At 36.9% G+C, this 12,116-nt stretch overlaps 1 protein-coding gene across 1 annotated transcript in view; it reads right to left on the bottom strand.

The window, feature by feature from the left end:
- Window positions 1–12,116, bottom strand: part of SOX30 (SRY-box transcription factor 30) — a gene marked incomplete at both ends in the record, with an annotated part of 32,568 nt that overhangs the window by 1,061 nt on the left and 19,391 nt on the right. The window lies entirely within an intron of this gene.

The raw sequence follows: 12,116 nt of genomic DNA, 5'->3' as shown, positions 1-12,116 counted from the left end.
CCATTCAAACCCATTTGTCAATTTTTTTAAAAAAGTATTACTCCACTTTTCAAAGGCACAGAACAGGAATCATTGGAAGAGTTATGTAGAAAAGTCCAACCAAAAGTTGCCTGGACTCATGGACTCCATCTAGTGACAGATAATATAAGCATAATAACCATGCTCATTAGCAAAACCCAAGACAAGTTGGGTGTTTCATTTCATGCTCCCACATTTTTTTTAAAAGGTCAACTTTGTTTCCTTCCCTTTAAAAATATAAGTATGATTGACATAATAGACTATCATCTCAAATTCTTTGTAAATATAGGGTTTCTTCAGTGGTTGGTGTCCTACCCCCAAATCTCCAAGTGCTAGGGACCTTGCCCGTGTTCAATATCACAAATATGAGACCTAGTTTCTGAAACGTTTCAGGTTTCCATTCCTACTGCCACATCCTTATTCAGGCATTTTTACTTTAATACATACATCCTGAATGCATTGTACTTGCAGCTACTATGACTTTGCTCGGTAGCTCCTCCACCTTTAGATCTCTTCATCCATTGGATTCCACAAATACTTCAAGGGTGTGCTCAAATCTACTTCCTTCACAAAGCCTTCTTCTCTTCAGCTAGGAAAAATTCACCTACTAACTATTCTTTTAGGATTCAATATAGGCAAGATATTACACAAGGTTTGGTGGAGAATTTAATTTTAAAAAATCTAAAATCCAGGTAGTATATACTTGATATGTGCTAAAGTGTGCTATAATGCAAACATCACACGGCTATATTGGTGTGGTAAAAACAAGTTAGTGTTATATCTGGAGAACAAAAAGGTCAGTAAAGATAAGAGTAATCCTGGACTTCCCGGGTGGCATAGTGGTTAAGAATCCGCCTGCCAATACAGGAGACATAGGTTCAAGCCCTGGTCTGGGAAGATCTCACATGCCGTGGAGCAAATAAGCCCGTGTGCCACAACTACTGAACCTGCACTCTAGAGCCTACGAGCCACAACTACTGACCCGGCATGCCACAACTACTGAAGCCCACGTGCCTAGAGCCAGTGCTCTACAACAAGAGAAGTCACCCTATGAGAAGCCCGCGCACCACATCGAAGAGTAGCCCCTGCTTGCACAACTAGAGAAAGCCCGCATGTAGCAACAAAGACCCAACACAGCCAAAAATAAATAAATAAATTTATTGAAAAAAAAAAAGAGTAATCCTAAAAGGTTACATGGATGAAAATGAATACCTACAGAAGCATCATGGTGTAGTGGGAAAAGCAATCCTGATGGGTGTGTAGTGATATTGCAATGTTGTTTAAAGTTGCAATTCCCTAATGATATATGATATGGAGAATCTTTTCATATGCTTAATTGTCATCTGTATATGTTCTCTGGTGAGGTATCTGATCAGGTCTTTTGTCCATTTTTAACCGGGTTGTTCATTTTCTTATTACTGAATTTTCAGAGTTCTTTGTATATTTGGATAACAGTCCTTTATCAGATACATCTTTTGAAAATATTTTCTCCTAGTCTGTGGCTTGTCTCCTCTTTCTCTTGATACCATGTTTTTTGATACAAAGTAGCTTTGTAGTAAGTTTGAGGTCACGAATTGTGAGTCCTCCAACTTTGTTTTCCTTTTTCAAAATTGTTTTAACTATTCCAGGTCACTTAAAATTCTATGTAAATTTTAGGATCAGCTTTTCTATTTCTGCAAAAAAGCTGCTGGGATTTTGAAAAGGATTATATTGATTTTGTAAATCCCTTTGGGAAGTATTGCCATCTTAATAATAAGTCTGCCAATGCATATACACGAATACCTTTCCATTTATTTCAGTCTCCTTTAATTTATTTCAGCAATGTTTTTTTTTTTTTTTTTTTTTTTTTTGGTATGCGGGCCTCTCACTGTTGTGGCCTCTCCCATTGCGGAGCACAGGCTCCGGATGTGCAGGCTCAGTGGCCATGGCTCACGGGCCCAGCCGCTCTGCGGCATGTGGGATCCTCCGAGACTGGGGCACGAACCCGTGTCCCCTGCATCGGCAGGCAGACTCTCAACCACTGCGCCACCAGGGAAGCCCCTTCAGCAATGTTTTATAGTTTTCAGTTTACAAGTTTTGCATCTCCTTGGTTAGATTTATTCCTAAGTATTTTACTCTTTTTGATGCTATCGTAAAAAGAATTGTATTCTCAATTTCCTTTTTTGAGTGCTTATTGCTTGTGTACAGAAATACAAGTGAATTTTGTATATTGATCTTATACCCTTCAACTATGCTGAATTCATTCATTCACTCTAATAAATTTTTGTGGATTCTTTAGGATTTTCTATATATAGGATTTTCCATATATAGTATCATGTGTGAAAAGAGGTAATTCTACTTCTTTTCCATTTTAGATGTCTTTTTTTCTTGCCTAATTGCTCTGGCTGGAACTTCTAGTACAATGTTGAACAGCAGTGGTGAAAGCAGACATCCTTGTCTTGTTCCCAGTCTTAGGGGGAAAGCTTTTGGTCCTTTGCCATTGAGTATGATGTTAACTGTCGGTTTTTGATAAATGCCTTTTATCATGTAGAAGAAGTTCCCTTCTACTCCTAGTTTGCTAAGTTTTGAAATCAGGAATTGATTTTTATCATGAAAAGGTGTTGGATTTTATCAAATGCTTTTTTGGCATCAATTGAAATGATCAGATGGTTTTGTTCCTTCATTCTTTTAATGAAATGTATTACCCTGATTGATTTCCTGATGCTGAACCACACTTACAATTCCCGGGGAAAATCCCACTTGGTCTTGGTGTATAATCCTTTTAATATGCTGCTCGATTCAGTTTGCTAGTATTTTGTTGATTCTGTAATTTTCTTTCTTGTGATATCTTTTTCTAGCTTTGGTAACAGAGTAATGCTGGCTTTAGAATCGTTCCCTCTTATATATTTTGGAAGAATGTGAGAAGGATTAGTGTTAATTCTTCTTTAAAAGTTTGGTAGAATTCACCAGTGAAGCTATCTAGTCCAGGGCTTTACTTTGTTGGGAGGTTTTTAATTACTGATTCAATCTCTTGATATATACTTATTCAGATTTCCTATTTCTTCTTGAGGCAGTATTGGTAATTCAAGTATTTGTGCATTTCATCTAGGTTATCTAACTTGTTGGTGTACAATTATTCATTATTATCCTATAATCATTTTTTCTATGAGGTCAGAGTAATGTACCCAGTTTCATATCTGATTTTAGTAATTTATGTCTTCTCTCTTTTTTTTCTTAGCTTAGCTATAAAAGTTTGTCAATTTTGTTGATCTTTTCAAAAAGCCAACTTTTGTTGACCTTTTGTTCTCTGTTTCATTAAACTCTCTATTGTTTTTCTATTCTTTATTTCATTTATCTCTATTCTAATCTTTATTATTTCCTTCCTTCTGCTAGCTTTGGGTTTTATTTGCTCTTCTTTTTCTAGTTCCTTAAGGTATAAAGTTAGGTTGTAATTTGACATTTTTCTTTTTAAATGTAGGCTAGGGCAGCTATGAATTCCTCTATCAGCACTGCTTTTGCTATATAATTCCTTAAGTTTGGGTATGTTGTGTTTTCACTTTCATTCATCTCCAAGTATTTTCTAGTTTTCCTTGTGATGTATTATTTGACCCATTGGTTAAGAGTGTGTTGTTTAATTTCCAATATGTGTGGATTTTCCAGTTTTTCTTTCTGTTATTGATGACTAGTTTCATTCCATCATGGTTAGAGAAGAAACTTTGTATGGTTCCAATCTTTTAAAAATTTCTGAGACTCATTTTGTGATCTAACATATGGTCTATCCTACAGAATATACATTTTCACTTGAGAAGAATCTATACCCTGTTGTTGGGTGGAGATCATGTATTTCTGTTAGATCTAGTTGGTTTAAAGTATCATACAGTCTTCTATTTCATTTTTGATCTTCATCATTTTTGGATGGATGGTCTTCCATTCATTATTTAAAGTATCCACAGCTAATATCATACTCAATGGTAAAAAGTTTAAAGGTTTTCCTCTAAGATAAAGAACAGAACAAGGATGCCCACTCTTGCCACTTATTCAACATAGTACTGGGAGCCCTAGCCACAGCAATTAGGCAAGTAAAAGAAATACAAGGCATCCAAATTGGAAAGAAAGAAGTAAAATGGTCTCTATTTGCAAATGACATAATAATATATCTAGGAAAACCTAAAAACTCAACCAAAAAAACTGTTAGAATTAGTCAGTGAACTCAGTAAAGTTGCAGGATACAAATTCAATATGCAAAAATCAGTTGCATTTCTATACACTAACAGCAAACTGTCAGAAAAAGAAATTAAGAAAAACAATTCTATTTACAATTGCACCAAAAAGAATAAAATATCTAGGAATAAATTTAATAAGCAAGGATGTGAAAGACCTGTACACTGGAAACTATAAGACACTAACGAAAAAAACTGAAGAAAACACAAATAAATGGAAAGATATTCTGTGCTCATGGATTGGAAGAAATAATATTGTTAAGATATCCGTACTACCCAAAGCTATCTACAGATTCAGTGAAATACCTATCAAAATCCAATGGTATTTTTCACAGAAATAGAACAAACAATCCCAAATGCTTTCTGGAAACATGAAAGACAGTGAATAGTCATAGCAATCTTGAGAAAGAAGAACAAAGCTGGAGGCATTTTACTCTCTGATTTCAAACTATATTACAAAACTATAGTAACCAAAACAGTATGGTATTGGCATAAAAACAGACACATAGGTCAATGGAACAGAAAACAGAGCTATAAAAAAGTCCATGCATATGTGGCTAATTAATTCATGGCTATTAATTAACAAAAATAGACAATTGGGAGAAGATAGTAGCTTCAATAAATGGTGTTGGAAAAACTGGACAGCCACATGCAAAAGAATGAAACTGGACCCCATCTTACATCATATACAAAAATCAAGTCAAAATGGATTACAGACTTAAACATAAGACCCAGAGCTTTAAAACTCCTAGAAGAAAACATAGGCAATAAGCTCCTTGACAACTGAATTTTTCTTGTTCTTTTTCTTGTTCTTTTTTTTTTATTTGACACCAAAAGCAAAGGCAACAAAAGCAAAAATAAACAAGTGGGACTACACCAAACTGAAAAGCTTCTGTACTGTAAAGGAAACCATCAACAAAATGAAAAGGCAACCTACCGAATGGGAGAAAATATTTGCAAATCATACATCTGATAAACAATTAATATACAAAATACATAAAGAATTCATATAACTCAATAGCAAAAAAAAAATCTGATTTAAAAATGGGCAGAGGAGCTAAACAGACATTTTCTTCCCAAAGAAGACATACAGATGGCCAACAGGTACATGAAAAGGTGCTCAAGAACTTCCCTGGTGGTACAGTGATTAAGAATTCACCTACCAATGCAGGGGACATGGGTTCAACCTCTGGCCTGGGAAGATCACACGTGCCGTGGAGCAACTAAGCCTGTGCACCACTCACCACTACTGAGCCTGCGGTCTAGACCCCGCAAGCCACAACTACTGAGCCTGCGCACTACGACTACTGAAGCCCACGCACCCTAGAGCCCATGTGCCACAACAACTGAGCCCGCGTGCTGCAACTACTGAAGCCTGTGTACCTAGAACCCGTGCTCCACAACAAGAGAAGCCACCACAATGAGAAGCCCACACACCTCAATGAAGAGTAGCACCTGCTCGTCACAACTAGAGAAAGGTCATGTGCAGCAATGAAGACCCAATGCAGCCAAAAAAAAAGGTGCTCACAATTATCAGGGAAATACACATTAAAACCACAATGATATCATTGCTGCCATTTGCAACAACATGGATGGACCTTGAGGACATTATGCTAAGTGAAATAAGTCAGAGAAAGACAAATACCATATGGGTTCACTTACATGAGGAGTCTAAAAACAAACAAACAAAAAACAAAGAAAACCAAATCATAGATACAGAGAACAGTTTGTGGTTGCCAGAGATTGGGAGTGAGAGGTGAGCATAATGGATAAAAGTGGTCAAAATATACAAACTTCTTATTTATAAAATAAGTAAGTCCTCAGGATGTAATGTACAGCATAGTGACTATAGTTAATAATACTGTATTGTTTTTTTGAAAGTTTCTAAGAGATTAAATCTTAAAAGTTCTCATCACAAGAAAAGAATTATGTTGTATACTGAGACTAATATAATGTTATATGTCAATTATATCTAAATAAAAAATAAATAAAATTAAGTAGTGAAGTCTTCAACAATTATTGCATAACTGAGTATTTCTCCTTTCAATTCTGTCAATTTTTGCTTCATATATTTTGGGGTACTGTTGTTATATATGTATGTGATTATAATTGTTATATCTTCTTAACATTTTATTATTATTTTTGGCTGCGTTAGGTCCTCGTTGCTGCGCACAAGCTTTCTCTAGTTGCAGCAAGTGGGGGCTACTCTTCATTGTGGTGCGCGGGCTTCTCATTGTGGTGGCTTCCCTTGCTGCAGAGCATGGGCTCTAGGCACACGGGCTTCAGTAGTTGCAGCATGTGGGCTCAGTAGTTGCGGCACATGGGCTCTAGGTGCACAGGTTTCAGTAGTTGCAGCATGCAGGCTCAGTAGTTGTGGCACATGGGCCCTAGAGCACGTGGGCTTCAGTAGTTGCAGCGCCTGGGCTCAGTAGTTGTGGCACACAGGCTTAGCTGCTCCATAGCATGTGGGATCTTCCCAGACCAGGGATCAAACCCATCCCCTGCATTGGCAAGCGAATTCTTAACCACTGTGCCACCAGGGAAGTCCCTTCTTAACGTTTTAAAATAGATATGTGGGAGTTCCCTGGTGGCCTAGTGATTAGGATTCCAGGCTTTCACTGCTGTGGCCCGGGTTCAATCCCTGGTCAGGGAACTGAGATCCTACATGTTACGTAGCGTGGCCAATAAATAAATAAAATATGTAATGTCTTTGTCTCTTGTAACAATTGTGACATAAAACCTATTTTGTTAAATACTATTATAGCCACCTCAGCTCTCTTTTGGTTACTACTTGTAAGGAATATCTGTTTTTATTTTTTCACTTCAGCCTATTTGTGTCATTGGATCTAAAGTGAGTCTCTTGTGGGAATTCCCTGGTGGTCCAGTGGTTAGGGCTCTGCACTTCCATTGCAGGGGGCACAGGCTCGATCCCTGGTCAGGTAACTAAGATGTCCACAAACCACATGGTGCAGCCAAAAAAAAAAAAAAAAATCTGCTCAGTGAATATCATGTTTATTTTTTAAAATAAATAAAGTGAGTCTCTTAGAGACAAGATTTAGTGTGATTATTTTTTAAATTCATTCTGCCAATCTACCTTTTAATTTAATCCATTTAAGGGGATTACTGATAAGGAAATACTTACTCTGCCTTTTTTCTATTTTTTGGCTGTACCATGTGGCATGTGGGATCTTAGTTCCTGAGCTGGGGTGCAGGGGTGCAGTGGAAGCACGGAGTCCTATCCACCACCGCCAGGGAATTTCCTCAAATATTTTTAAGTTATTTTCTTAAGTGGTTACCATGGGGATTATAATTAACATCTTAAATTTATAACAATCTCGTTTGAATTGATACTAAGTTACCTTCATTAGCATATCAAAATTCTGCTTGTATACAGTGCCTTCCTTCCTTCGTATTGCTACTGTCATACATTTTATATCTATTAACAGATTTTATAATAGATGTTTTATGCATTTGCTTTTTAAATCACACAGAAAAAAGTTGTTAACCAAAAATACAATAGACTTGGCTTTTAAAAACAAAAGAAGGACTTCCCTGGTGGTCTAGTGGTGAAGACTCTGTGCTTCCACTATAGGGGGCATGGCTTTGATCCCTGGTGGGGGAACTAAGATCCTGCATGTCTCTGGCTTTTCTATCTGTTATTTTAGTAACTATACTTGGCTTTTCTATCTGTTATTTTAGTAACTTTTACCAGTGTTCTTTATTTCTTTGTCTGGCTTTGAGTTACTGTCTACTGCCTTTTCATTTTATTCTGAAATACTTCCTTTAGCATTCCTTTAGCATTCCTTGTAGGGTAGGTTTACTGGTGATGAACTTCCTCTACTTTTTTTTTTTTTTGGCCACACTGTGTGGCTTGTGGGATCTTAGTTTCCCAACCCGATATCATATCTGGAGCCCTGGCAGTGAAAGTGCTGAGTCCTAACCACTGGACTGCCAGGGAATTCCCTCTCCTTCATTTCTTTTCTTTCTTTCTTTTTTTTAAAATTTTTGGCTGTGTTGGGTCTTTGTTGCTGGACACAGGCTTTCTCTAGTTGTAGTGAGCGGGGGCTACTCTTCCTTGTGGTGCGCGGGCTTCTCACTGCAGTGGCTTCTCTTATTGCAGAGCACAGGCTCTAGGCACACAGGCTTCAGTAGTTGTGGTGCATGGGCTTAGTTGCTCCGCAGCATGTGGAATCTTCCCAGACCAGGGATCGAACCCGTGTCCCCTGCATTGGCAGGCAGATTCTTATCCACTGCACCACCAGGGAAGCCCTCCTTCATTTCTGAAGGGTAATTTTGTTGGTTATAGAATTCTTGGTTGATGGTTTCTTTTCTTTCAGCACTATGCTATGCCACTGTCTTTTGACTTCCCTGGTTTCTGATGAGAAACTAGCTGTTGACCTTATTGAGAATCTCCTGTGCAAGATTAGTCACTTCCCTCTTGCTGTTTTCAAGATTCTCTCCTTCTTTGGCTTTGATAGCTTGATTATAATGTATCTCTTTGAATTTATCCTACTTAGTGTTCATTGAGCGTCTTGGATTCCTATCTTTCTTTAAATTTTGGAAGTTTTGGGTCAAGCTATTTACAAGTCTTCTTCAGCCTTGATTTCCTATTTACATAGAGCCTAAAAAGCAGTCAGAGGTGAAAGCTTAGGGTCTTCTCCAGTGTTTGCTGAACATGTGTTTAGCTCTGGATATGCTAGCTCTGGATATGTTTGTGCCCTTGTGTACTGATTCCTCAGTATACATGGGAGATTTTCAAAGACTCTATTCCCCATATATCTCCTTTCCCAGTCTCTTCTAGGCTTTTCAGTCTGTCTGCTGCTTGTCCTGTCTGTTGTCCCTTAACCCAGGCAGCTGTGGACAGTACATACCTTTAAATATTTTCCACAAACACTAGCTGTGAGGCCACTCCAGCTCTACGGGAATGCTTGGGAGAGTCAAACTAAGGTAAGCCCCTGAGCCAATTCCCCAGGAAGTCACCAGACAGGTCAAAAATGCACAACCATAATGCTTTAAGAACAAGGTCTGTACTGCCTCCTCTAATAGCAACAAGTCACACCAGGAACATGGGTCACCATCCCCTCGGCCATCACTGAAGTAGAAACTGTGAGATGGCTGTGGCAAAAATACCACAGTGCTCTCTTATCAGAATTTAGCAGCTTCTTTCTTCATTAAACACCCCTCCAGCTGATTCTGACAGGTTTTGCCAGCTTACTTATTGCTTCAGTGGAGAGAGAGATTCTTGGGGCTCCCTATTCTGTAAGTCTCAGTGACATTCTACCTCAGTGGTGTTTTGTACTTTTCAGAATATAAGTTTTGCACTTATTTTGTTAAACTGATTCCTAAGGTTTTAAATTCTATTTTATTGTAGATGGAATTGTTTCCTCAATTTCATTTTCTATTTATTCACTGCTACTGTACAGAAATGCAACTGTTTTATATATATTAGTCTTATATCCTGAAAACTTGCTGAATTCATTTGTTACTTATAATAGCTTTTTTTGTGGATTCCTCAGGATTTTCTATATATAAGACTGTGCAATATATAAATATAGTTTTATTTCTTCCTTTACAATCTAGATACCTTTTATTTACTTTTCATGTCTAATTGTCCTGGATTAAACCTCCAATAAAATGTTGAATAGAAGTGGTAAAAATGTACATCCGTGTCTTATTCTTGATCTTAAGTGGGTCTTGCTGATCTCCAGTCTTTGCCATTAAGTGTAATGTTAGTTAGGGGTTTTTTTGTTAGATGCCCTTTAACTAGTTGAGGAAGTTTCTTTGTATTCCTAGTTTGCTGGAATACTTCATGTTCAACATGAAGAAGTGCTCAGTTTTGTCAAATGCTTTTTTTCTGGGTTTATTGAGATGATTGTGTGGTTTTTGTCCCTTATCCTATACTACATTAATCGATTTTCAAATGTTAAACAACTCACATTCCTGGAATAAATCCAAGTTGGTTACAGTGTATAATCCTTTTGTTATGCTGCTGAATTCAGTTTGCTAGTATTTTGTTGAGGATTTTTGTCTCTGTATTCATTAGAGATATTGACCTGCAGTTTTTCCTTCTTATGTTGTCTTTCTCTGGTTTTGGTAGCAGAGCAATACTGGCCTCATGGAATGAGGCCCTCCCATTTTTCGGAAGAGTCTGACTATGAAGTGTGTCTACTGTAGACAACATATAGTTAAGATCTTGATTTTTATCCAGTTATACAATATCTGCCTTTTGATTATTTAATCATTAACAGTTAATGTGATTATTGAAACAGCTGGATTCATGTCTGCCATTTTATTTTTTGTTTTCTCTGTGTCTTGTATTTTCCTTGTGGCCTTCTATTCCTTCTTTACTGCTTTCTTTTGCATGAAGTAAATATTTTCTAAATAACTTTTTAGTTCCTTTAACAACTTTTCCACTATTTTTTCGTTATTTTCTTAGTGGTTGCTCTAGGGCTAATCATATAATCTTACCTTACCTGAATCAACTTCAGATTTTTACTAACTTAATTCCAGTAAAATATAGAAATTTAAAAAAAATATGTGTTTATTTTGGCTGCACTGGGTCTTAGTTGCAGCATACAGGATCTTCATTGCAGCATGCAAGATCTTTAGTTGCAGCATGCATGCGGGATCTAGTTCCCTGACCAGGGATTGAACCCAGGCCCCCTGCGTTGGGAGCGTGGAGTCTTACCCACTGGACCACCAGGGAAGTCCCAAAATATAGAAATGTTGCTTGTATATAGCTCTACTCCTTCTTCCCCCTTTTTGTACTACTATTGTTATATAAATTATAGCTATATGTTATCAAACCAGCAATCTATTGGTATGATTATTAATTTATATAATTTTATGCCTATTAAATAAGCTGAGAAGAGAAAGGAGAGCAAGTATATACTTTGAAGTTTGTTATATTAACCTTTTTATTCACTACTGCTGGTTCTCTTCATTTGTTCCTGTGGATTCAAGTTACCATCTGCCATCATTTCCTTACTCTAAAACAACTTTGCCTCCACCTACTTCCTTATGCTTTTATTATCAAATATATTACATTTCTATATGTTATAGGTCCCCCAAAACAATTATTTGCATATTGTTTTATACAACTGCTTTTAAAACCAGTCAAAAGAAGATTTATACTGTCTTTTTTATACTATCTTTTATTTATTTTTTTATTTTTATTGGAGTATAGTTGCTTTACAATGTTGTATTAGTTTCTGCTGTACAGTAAAGTGAATTGGTTATACGTATACATTACATATATCCACTCTTTTTTAGATTTCCTATACTATCTTTTATAATTGCATTTTTACCTTTACTGGGCTCTTTGGCATTTTGTTTGTTTGTATTCCAACTACCATTAGTGATCACTTACTTTCAGCCTGAAGAACTCCCTTTAGTATTTCTCACAATGCAAGTGTGCTAGCAATCTCAGTTTTGGATTATCTGAGAATCTCTTTACTTTGGCTTCATTTTTGAAACATGGCTTCACTAAATGTGAGTTGACAGGTTTTTTTCAGTACTTTAAATATGTATTCTGGCCTCCATTGTTTCTCATGGGATGTCAGGTGTTCATTTTACTGGGGTTTCCTTGTACATGATGAGTGTCTGTCTGTCTGTCTGTCTCTCTCACTTTGATTTTCTCTTTGGCTTTGGATTTCAGTATTTTACTATGATGTGTCTCGCTGTGGATCTCTTGGCTTTTACACTACTCATAATTCATTAAATTTCTTAAATGTGTAATATTTTTCATCATATCTGGGAAGTTTTCAGCTATTAGGTCTTCAAGTACTTTTTCTGCTTCTTTCTCTCTCCTCTCTCCTTCTGATACTCCTTTTATAGATACACTGGTACACTTAATGATTACTGTGTTCTGAGGCTCTGTTCATTTTTCTTCATTCTTTT

Source organism: Leucopleurus acutus, assembly GCF_964270905.1.
Source record: "Leucopleurus acutus genome assembly, chromosome: 3".
Lineage (NCBI taxonomy): Eukaryota > Metazoa > Chordata > Mammalia > Artiodactyla > Delphinidae > Leucopleurus > Leucopleurus acutus.
Note: the sequence above shows the minus strand (reverse complement) of the source record. Positions and strands in the feature narration are given on the sequence as shown.